This window comes from Callospermophilus lateralis, unplaced genomic scaffold (assembly GCF_048772815.1).
Source record: "Callospermophilus lateralis isolate mCalLat2 unplaced genomic scaffold, mCalLat2.hap1 Scaffold_153, whole genome shotgun sequence".
In the NCBI taxonomy this organism is placed as follows: Eukaryota; Metazoa; Chordata; class Mammalia; order Rodentia; family Sciuridae; genus Callospermophilus; species Callospermophilus lateralis.
In genome coordinates, this window is record NW_027512646.1 from 2,143,031 (window position 1) to 2,152,812 (window position 9,782).

Consider the following 9,782-nt stretch of genomic DNA (forward strand, 5'->3'; position numbering starts at 1 on the left):
AGACAGGGATGCCCTCCCTCACCACTTCTCTTCAATTTAGTTCTCGAAATACTAGCCAGAGCAATTAGACAGACAAAAGAAATTAATGGCTAAAAAATAGGAAAAGAAGAACTTAAATTATCACATATTCAGATGATATGATAATATATCTAACAGACCAAAAAGGTTGTACAAAGAAACTACTAGAGCTAATATGTGAATTTAGCAATTTGGCAGGATATAAAATGAACACTCATAAATCAAAGGCATTCCTGTATATCAGTGACAAATCTTCTGCAATGAAAATGAGGACAACCACTGCATTCACAATATCCTCAATAAAAATAAAATACTTGGGAATCAATCTAACAAAAGAGGTGAAAGATTTATACAATGAATACTACAGAAACCTAAAGAGAGAAATAGAAGAAGACATTAAAAAATGGAAAAACATACCCTGTTCATGGATAGGAAGAACTAACATCATCAAAATGGCGATACTACAAAAAGTTCTCTATACGTTTAATGCAATGCCAATCAAAATCCCAACAGCATTTCTTGTAAAAATAGATAAAGCAATCATGAAATTCATATGGAAAAATAAAAGACCCAGAATAGCAAAAGCAATTCTAAGCAGGAAGTGTGAATCAGGAGGTATAGTGATATCAGATTTCAAACTGTACTGCAGAGCAATAGTAACAAAAAAAAGAATGTTACTGGTACCATAACAGGCAGGTGGACCAATGGTACAGATTAGAGGACACAGAGACGAATCCACAAAATTACAACTATCTTATATTTGATAAATGGGATAAAAGCATGCAATGGAGGAGGGATAGCATCTTCAACAAATGGTGCTGGGAAAACTGGAAATCCATATGCAAAAAAATGAAACTGAATCCCTATCTCTCGCCATGCATAAAAGTTAACTCAAAATGGATCAAAGACCTTGACATCAAATCAGAGACTCTGCGCCTTAACGTGAAAAAGTTGGTTACAATCTACATATTGTGGGATTGGGCTGCAAATTTTTTAATAGGACACCCATAGCACAGAGTTAATAACTAGGATCAACAAATGGGACTTAATTAAACTAAAAAGTTTTTTTCTCAGCAAGAGAAACAATAAGAGAGGTAAATAGGGAGCCTACATCCTGGTAACAAATTTTTACTCCTCACACTTCAGATAGAGCCCTAATATCCAGAGTATACAAAGAACTCAAAAAATTAAACAATAAGATAACAAATAACCAATCAACAAATGGGTCAAAGACCTGAACAGACACTTCTCAGAGGAGGACAAACAATCAATCAACATGTACATGAAAAAATGCTCACCATTTCTAGCAGTCAGAGAAATGCAAATCAAAACCACCCTAAGATACCATCTCACTCCAGTAAGATTAGCAGCCACTCTGAAAGAAAACAATAACAAGTGCTGGAGTGGTTGTGGGGAAAAGGGTACTCTTGTACATTGCTGGTGGGACTGCAAATTGGTGCCGCCCATTTGGAAAGCAGTATGGAGATTCCTGAGAAAGCTGGGAATGGAACCACCTTTTGAGCCAGCTATTGCCCTTCTCGGACTTTTTCCTCAGGACCTTAAAAGAGCATACTACAGGGATACTGCCACAACGATGCTCATAGCAGCACAATTCACAATAGCTAGCCTGTGGAACCAACCCAGATGCCCTTCAATAGATGAATGGATTAGAAAAAGTGGAATTTATACACAATGGAGTATTATGCAGCACTAAAAATGACAAATTCATGGAATTGGCCGGGAAATGGATGGCATTAGAGCAGATTATGCTAAGTGAAGCTAGCCAATCCCTAAAAAATCAAAGGCCAAATGTCTTCTTTGTTATAATGAGAACAACTATGAACAGAGCAGGGAGGAAGAGCAGGAGGAAAAGATCAACTTTATACAGAGACATGAGGTGGGAGGGAAAGGGAGAGAAAAGGGAAATTGCATGGAAATGGAAAGAGACCTTCATTGATATACAAAATTACATATAAGATAATTTAAGTTATGAACTCCCATTTTTACCCTGTATACACATTGCAGAATCACATCAGTTACACTTCCGTTGATTTATATATTGCCATACTGGTGTCTGTTGTATTCTGCTGCCTTTCCTATCCTTACTATCCCACTTGAATCAAAGTGTGGAATATGATATATCAAGAACTATGTTATGTTTTGAACAACCAACAATAAAAAAAAGATAATTTTAGGGGGAAGGGAATAAAATCCAGAGAAAGAATTAAATTACAACAGATGGGGTAGAGAGCGAAGATGAGAGGGGAGGGGAGGGAGGATAGTAGAGGATAGGAAAGGTAGCAGAATACAACATTTACTAATATGGCATTATGTAAAAATGTGGATGTGTAACTGATGTGATTCTGCAATCTGTATTTGGGTTAAAATGGGAGTTCATAACCCACTTGAATCTATCGCATGAAATAGGATATGTCAAGAGCTTTGTAATATTTTGAATAACCAATAAAAAAGAACAAGAATGAATGGGAAGCACAGCCTTTGGGTTTCCAGTAGATTGGAACCAGGTGTGATATATTTTTTTTGTATTTTTTACCTTTAGGAGTATGTTTTTCTCTAGAGATGACCACTGAGGCCACTTTAAAATATGCAAAATATTTCACATCTCTGTAGGAGATTAGTTATTACTAATATATTGTAATAACCTGGACTGTGTTATATCACTAAGTGATGTACACAGTTCCCTAACCCAAAGCATCACCACCAGGATAATTTCCTGAACTCTTAATGCTTCTTTCACTTACAGAGTGAATAACCTGGATCTTTTGGCTCAGCAAGATCTCTGTCTACAGAGAGGGCCTACTAACCAAAACTACATTTGGGTGTCATGAAGTGGGAAAAAATTATATCAAGCAAATCATGCATTAGTGTGGGTTTTTATTTTTAGAAAATGGATGCTTGTTCTGGGCATGTTAGAAGAGAATTTCTGCAGAAGCTCCCAAAGCCTCACAAACACATACACAATTATTACACATGGACATGCTCAGAGATACCACCCCATGCTCATTCACATAAATGCACACCACACAAAAGACAGCTATTTCAGGATCATGGTAGTGGGCCACAATTCTTCACTGGATTATCACTTTGTCACCATATGCCTATCCTCATTTCCAAACAAAATCTAAATCCAGGATAACTTTTTATATAGAAACCGGAAGGAATGTGTGACCTATCTAAGTACAGAGGTTTTGCTCAGCATGTTAGGGAGTTGAGAATACTTACTTTGCTCATTTGTTGCAGAGGCTACCTGTAGTTACAGAAAGGAAGACAGCGTGAGCAGGAGATCATTTGCACAAGTCTACTGTTGGCTGTGGTGACATTAGATAACTAGATGGGAAACAGCAGTTGGGGCAAAGATCACAAAGTAAGGCAGAGAAGGCACTTGTGAAAATACATGAGCTTTGCATGAGGGATTTCTCAGGTAATTTGATGACATGCATAAAATTGTTTTTCTCTCAAGGAAAAGTGCCACTGAAGAAAATGCTCACTACAATTATTTGACAATGGTTGTTCTCATATGTGAATGTCATCTTGAATCATTCTCACAGGGAATAGATGTGCAGTAGTAATTCCATCACCTATGAGTCACCTATAATGAACACTGTCATATTTTCATGAAGGAATTTGAATTAAAAGGAAGAAAACAACACTTATATCTAAGAGAAAGAAGGGTCACATTACCTTAACAATGTAATTTTTTTGGTCTTCTGCCACAATGGGTACCACCTCTATTATGACTTGATAGCAATCTAGGGAAATATAGAGTAACTGTCAGTATATTGGTTTGCTGAAGAAACACTCCAGGGGCTTCCTAACTTTGGACATGGGTCTAGAGTGTATGGAGACGGTTGTTTAACACACACAGGCTCAATTAGTGCTGGAACATGATTGTTTCTGAATGGCAAGAGAAGGAGCAGATCAGGAAACAAAAATTCAAAATAGACAAAAAAATGGAAGGAACTACAATAAGAAATTAAATATTCTACTGTTACACTAGAAGGTTTCAGCATTCCTTTACAGCACTTGACAGATCCATCAGGAAGTAAAGAAAAAGTATACTTTTGAATCAATCATTTCTGTTATGGGTCAAATTACTTCCACACAAATACATGTTTAAATTCTAAACATGGTTAAGTTAGAACTTAAACCATACCTCCAAATTTTACTGGGTTTTAAATGAGAGTCATTGTGATCTTAGCAATTAAAAGTATCCTCTTTGAACAGGGTGGACCCATTCTCCAAATAGGGCATCTGTTCTCATGAAGATGGGGCACATTCATGAGAGACTAATGACATGTGATGATGCAAGCAGAGAGGAAAGTGCTGCAGTTGAAAACCAAGCAGATCAAGGATGGCCACCAAACCAGTAACAGTTAAGAATGGGCAGGAAAAATCCTTCCTTAAAGTTTTCAGAAGTAACATGTTTCTGCTAACAGGTCAATGTGGGATTCCTAGGAAATAGAGCTCTAAGATAGTACACTTACATTACTTCAACCCAAGAAAGCTGGTACTTAGTTTTGGCAACCCTAGGAATTTACCAAAACCATTATCAATCACATAGATCTATTTGGCATTTGTACAAATACTTCATACGACAGTGAGAGAATAAAATTTGTTTTCAAGTTAACATGAGGTATTCATCAAGATAAGATATATTTTGGCCCAAAACGTTCCTTGGCATGTTGAGAAATTGTGCAAATTTGCTGTCAGGAGAAGAGAAGTTGGCAAATGGAGGAAGGATGCACCCACGACAGTTCTTCAGTGCCAGACTTAGAAGGCAAGAAGACTGCTTCTCAGTGAGAGGGGAACTAAAGGAAGTCACCCAAACTTAATAGTGAATGGAAAAAATTATAGAGGAATATAAAGTCAAAAACTCAAGCAAAAGAAATGATACAAGACAGAAGTAAATTTAAGATAGAGAGAACCTTTATTTCTTGCAGCTCCACAACCTATAATGCAAACAGTGCGAATAGTCCTTCCTCTCAGGTGTGCAAAAGAGGGGTTTCACGAAAACTCAATAGTGGACACTCAGGGAGTCTTAGAGAATCAGAAACTTGGCTACATTAAACAAAGACAAAAAAGAAAGTACATTAGATCCAAGCTGATGGTGGCAGAAGCAGCAGTAGCAGCAGCAGGATTAGTGGCACTGCTAGATCACCTAAAGAAGGAAATGGACAGAAACAAAATAGAAAGATTCAGTGTGAAAATCCTGAGATCAGAGAGGCAACGTTTTCTTGGCTGAAAAGAGGCTTCTTTGCACTGCACACTGTACATGAAGAAAGATCTGTGATTCATGCTGTCCCCAGAGAGCAAGGCAGGAGCCACCTTGACACAGCCAAGCTGATGCTGCCACTGCAGGAGCCAGGAGCTGGGAGATCTGAGCAGGTAGGCACACATGGACCTGAAAGGCACCTGCCACAGCACCTAGGCTTTGCCTGGCTGAGCTAGAGCAAAAGGCATGGAGAGAATTCTCCCCAGGGGAACTCAAGTCAGAGATGTGCAGGCAAGCTCTGGTCCTTTCCTCCTTGAGTCTGGTGCCTCGCAGGACCAGCTGAAAGGGATTGAGAATTTGAAGGAGCAGGTGTAAAAATGGGCTGCTGGGAATAGATGCCCAGACCATAAGCCCAGGAAACATGTAAAGGTCGCTCCACAGGCAGCAGAGTGGGTGGGGAGAAGCTGACTAGCACACCCATAGTTGGAATTAAGGACAAGATTCAGAAAATCACCTCAATAGATGTAGAAAAGCTCTTGATTAAAAAAGAGAAACAATTCATTTCCAAAATAAACGAGAAACCTGGAAAAAAAGGAACTTAGTTTCAATATTATAAAAGCCATATATGAGAAATTCAAAGCCAACATCACACTGAACAGAGATAAAAATGAACTGTCTTCTTCAAATATCAAGAACAAGAAAAGAATGTCTACTTTTGCCAAATTTATTCAATATATTTTTCTGAAAAAATGTCAGAACAATCAGGCAAAAGTAGGAAATTAAAAGGATACCATTAGAAAAATTCAAATTGTCCACATTACCTGGTGACATGATTCTATATTTAGAAGGCCCAAAAATTTTCACCAGAAGAATTCTAGAAGTAATAAATTTAGCAATGTAGCAGGATAAAAGATCAACACAAATAAATCAATATTGTCACTATACTCCAACATTGATGGCACTGATTTAGAATTCAAGAAAATAATTTTTTTATAATAATGTAAAAAAGCCCCTGAGGATAAATCTACCAAATAGGATGTAATATCTCTACAACAAAAACTATAGAACACTGAAAAAGAAATGGAAGAAGACCTCAGAAGAGGCAAAATAGTTCTGTGTTCTTGGATAGGCAGAATTAATATTTTCAAAGTGGCCATAACATCGACAATATCCAGGTTGAATGAATTCAATACAATCCCCTTCAAACTACAAATGATATTTCTTACAGTATTGAAAAACTAACCCTGAAATTCATTTGAGATGATGATGATGATAATAATAGTAATAATAATAATTATTATAATATAATATTATATTAATTATTATATTTATTAAATAATAATAATAATTATTATTATTATTATTATTATTTGGCAAAGCAATTCTGAGCAAGAAAAAGTAAGGTGAAAGCCAGCACAATGACCAATTTTATATTTTACTACAGAGATGAGTAGCAAAAACAGTATCTTATTGAACTGAAAATAGATATGAAGATTCTTGAATTGAATATACCTCATAGAGACAACCCACCTGATACTTACATTCACCTGATACTGGACAACAGCACCAAAATACATGTTAAAGAGGACATTATGGTTTAAACAAATGGTGCTGGGGAAACAGGATAAGCATAGAAATACCAGGAAGGATGAGAGAAAGAAGGTACACTGACACAATGTTGGTGGGTTTGTAAATTATTATGACAACTCTGGAAAGCAATGTGCAGATTCCTGACAAGCCCAAGAGTGGAACTCATAGGACTCAGCTATTACGTTCCTCCCTGCTTATTCTATAAAACTACAAGTCAGCCTACTATAGTGATACAATCACTTCAATGTTTCTAGCATTCACCATAAATACATTGTATGATCAACCCAGATGTCCACCAGCAGTTGGAATAATCAAGTGCACAGAATTAAAAGGTAACTGGATCTTTACTTCTGGAGCTATAGCACTGCTGAATGACTCAAAGCACGTAAATTTGTACATGTTAAATAAAAGAAGAATTGGAAATCTGAATCAACTAGAATCCTTATTGCAGAATGGACACAATGACAGGATTTCCACAGTACCTTCGTTGGAATTCTCATTTGGAACAGCACTGTTTGATGGCCAGAGGTCTCCTCTGGACCAAGGCCAGAGGCAACAGCCTGGGAAATGTGATAAAACAGAGTTAGCTGTTGACAATGTGCTGGCAAGAAAACATAGGGTCATCAATAGTAATTCAAATAACAGTTCAACCAGTTTTAATTGATAAGTGATCATTGTAAATATCTGGGGGTATAATTGGAGCTTTGAATTCAAGTATGTATTTATACCCTAATAGCATGCCCAGAAACTTAAATATTTCTTGTATGTTTTTTTTTTTTTCTGTCATTTTCATCAACAAGAGGTGATAAATAGGTCTGGGACACAAGGATAAATGCTGCATAATATCACTCTTTTGTGGAAACTGAAAAATTGATCATAGAAGGTGAGAGTAGAGTATTAGTTAGCAGAGCAGGGGAGACAATGTTACAATTGAATATTAGAAAAAAAGTTCTGATGTATTTTTGCAGTCTGTTAACAGAGTTAAAAAGAGTAAAATCTGTGTCTCTGGATGTGGCTCATTTGGAGAATGCTTGCCTTGCATGTCTGAGGCATGGGGTTTGATTCCCAGCACCACATTTATATAAATAAATAAATAAAGGTCCATGAATAACTAATAAAAAATTTTAAAATAAATATGTTTAATAAATTTTGAAGGAGGGATGTGAATGTTCTTAGATTTCACACTACTGAGTTTATTTTTCACCATTGGGGCAGCAAAGCACCTGAGTCAGATTGATCTTTAGGATAACAATGCAATGTGTGTGGTCTACAACTCAACACAATATTGTGTGGTCAAAAAGAATTACTGAGGCGGAATCATAGAAATCAGAGAAAACAGTGACCATAAGCAGAGGCTGTGGTTAAGTGGCTTTTGTTCAAATCCTACCTCAAAAATTAAATACCTGTTCAGTTAAATAAACCCCTTCTCAATTGTTGCAAAAAGTGTGGCATCTGATCCATGTAATGGTATAAGGCTGACAATGATCACATCCATGCATTCTTAAGCGGACTGGTGCTTCATATGGGTGCTAATGTGTCCTGACATTAAATAGTACACTTCATTAAATGTGTGGAAAAATAAGCTCAATCGTTGACAGTGTTTGAACAGAGAGGTGTCAGACAGAGGTCATCCTCCAGAGCAATGGGTAAAGAAAGTCTATTCCTCATTCTTTACAGATGGATATTTGTAAAGCTCATGGAGAATATCTGTGACCTCCTATGACTCCATATCAGCCTAAAGGGATGGGGGGAGCAGAGTCTGTCCACCACAATTTAGAGTTTAAGTGTTTGTAATTTGGAGATTTTATGTTTCTTGCCCAGATTCACAAGAATGATGAGCGGTGGATATGGGACAGGAATGTAGCTATTTACCTGGGACCAGAAATCCCTGAGCACTTGAGTCCTCTAGTGGATATCCTAGAACCAGGAAACCAGAACTCTTCTCAGTGCTTTTTGAATACTCCTTCCTTCGGGCCTCTTTGGCATGAGGTTTCAGTAGCAGACACCATGAGAAATGTTCAAGTTATAACCCCGGGCTCCTGTCTCTTTATTGCAATTACTGACTTAAAAATGATCATTTCATGTAAATCAAGTCTATCTGAAGGTCAAGGTGAAAAGGTTAAGAATGTAAGAATTAAGTTCTGTTTTCCTGGAACCTGAAACTCATTTAGAAGTCGAAAACAACTCCCGGAAATGCCCACTAAATGTATGTTGAAATCTCCCCTGATCATCTGGTTGCTCTACGAAAACAACCCCCCTCCCAGAATCCATGCAATGATTGGCTATGCTGTATGTGAAGTCCCTGCCCTCTCCAAGGAATGTATATAAGCTCTGCTTAAGCTGTTTCCGGGGATCTCTGCTCTATTCAAGTGAGCTCTGAGCCCCAGCATGCTGGACCCCCCAATAAACCCTTTGCTGTTGCATGAGACAGTCTCTTGGTGGTCTCTTCCTCCGACGCTTGCCCGACCTTTACAAAGGGTAGAGTCCACACTTGGAGCCATCCTCCCCCAGGGTCTTCTCACTTCCAGCTGTCTCCAAGTGATCCTTCCTGACGAGCAGTTGACCATCTAATTCATCAGAGTTCTCTGGGGCTCACCAACTGTTTCAGAACTTGGGACATTCTAAACCAACTGCCACTTGATGGCTGTGCCAAGAATGAAGTTTCCTTGAGCTTTTCCCTCCTGGATGGCCTGTTAGTGGGGATTAATCAGGGAAACAGATACTCTGGGCTGATGGTTTGATGTTTCCATGTCAGAAGCTGGCCTGCCCCATGTCTGCAGTCTAATATTCTGAGCCATAATCTGAGCAGTCAGACAAGGCCTGGTTGAAATATCATTTCTCCATATGCACCAGCTCTGACCAGGCATATTCCTGCTCCTGGCTTTCCAAGCCTCTTCCTAGACCCTGCATGGCCAGGGGCAGAGACTTACCTGCCTAGATG